The sequence below is a fragment of the Octopus bimaculoides genome, chromosome 23 (assembly GCF_001194135.2).
Source record: "Octopus bimaculoides isolate UCB-OBI-ISO-001 chromosome 23, ASM119413v2, whole genome shotgun sequence".
Taxonomy (NCBI): Eukaryota; Metazoa; Mollusca; class Cephalopoda; order Octopoda; family Octopodidae; genus Octopus; species Octopus bimaculoides.
Window position 1 is genome coordinate 10,617,663 of NC_069003.1, and position 1,728 is coordinate 10,619,390.

The following is a 1,728-nucleotide window of genomic DNA, read 5'->3' on the forward strand; positions in this document are numbered from 1 at the left end:
GAATTCACAAAAAAACAACACACGAAGACAGGTGGTGCAGAAAACAAACAGATGTATTAGTTTAACGCTCGGGAAGTGAAAAAGTCTTTAACGTTTCGAGCCTATGCACTTCCACAGAAAGGAACACAGAAAGAAACAAGGAGAGAAAACACGAATGCATATATGTATATATACATATAGATGTTTTTGGTATATATATGGTTTTTTTTTTGTTAAGCAGCGTCGATTTTTACAATTTTGTAAATAATAATAATAATAGTATTTTATAAGCTTAAAGTTTATAAGCAATCACCGCGCAATGACTAAAGAAAATGGTCTAATAATGGGGCATATAAGCCATTATTAGACAATTTTCTTTAGTCATTGCGCGGTGATCGCTTATAAACTTTAAGCTTACAAAATACTATTATATATATATGGGGCTGGACCGGTCGTCACACTCTAAAGCAATGGTTCCCAAACTGAGCGGCATTGCCCACTTGGAGGCAGTCGAAAGATCCAGAGAGGTGTTGAAGAAAAAGTGGGGCGATAATGCAGTAGCAAAAAGGGTCGATCGATGTAAAAGAAAAAAAACCACCAAAATAATGGGTTAATTAGGTTAAGTTTTGTTAGTGATATACAGTTGTTCTGAATTTGCTGTAGTAAGTTGTCTATGTTTGTGGTAGAGAGTGGAGTGAAGGGAATCGGTTTCTCTTGGTCTGAAATGAAAGAGATAGCCCAAGATCTTGGCCTGGGTGCCAAGAGGACGGTACCCTGAAAAAGTTTGGGCACCACTGCTCTAAAAAGGCCTCCAAGCAGCATTGCAAGACAAGTGTTATACTAGCATTATGAAAGAGGCAAGTTGGACAACCTAAGAAGACCTGCAAAGGATCCGTGGATGATTAAGCGGAAACAGTCAGTCTCTCTTGGTCTGAAATCAAAGAGATAGCTCAAGATCGTGTCGACTGGCATGAAATAGTTGCAACTCTACGCTTCTAATGGAAGTAATGTCTGCGTTACATCTTCAGGATCTGATGGCCAAATAAAATGTCAAACAGAAGTCCGTGCGATAGAATGAGCCAGATTCCCGTCAATCAAAAAATTCTGAAAAGGAAAATAGGACTGGATCGGCCACATACTAAAGAGACCTCCAGGCAGCATAAGTGAACAACAGAGGAACGTTGGACGACCCGGAAAAGATGCGTGGAGGATGATACGAAAGCAATCGATCTCTCTAGGTCTGAAATCAACGAGGGAACCCTTACGGAGTAGTATGGTTGAAACTGGACTGTGTATGTGTTTGTTTGTGTTAGTGTGTGTGTCTGCGTGTATATATGTGTACATCTGTGCGCGTCTGCGTGTGGGTGTGTGTATGTATGTATGTATGTATGTATGTGTGTGTGTGTGTGATAGTAAATGTGTGTGTGCCCGTGTGCTATTGTGTATGCGTGCATATGCGAGCGCGTGTGAACATGTGCATGAAAGTATGCGTGCTTCAGTGTGTATGTGCTCATGCCTTTAAGTGTGTGTGTTTGCATGTGCGTGTGTGCGCGAGTGTGTGTTTGTATGTGTGTGTGTGCATATGTCTGTAGGTACGTATGTGCTACTGCGTGTGTGTGTATATGTGTAAGTGTGTTAGTGCGTATATGTACATGCGTGCGCGTGAGAGCATATAACTGAAAGTATGCGTACTTGAATGTGTGTGTGCTCATGTCTTTATGTATGTGTGTGTGTGTGTGTGTGTGTGTG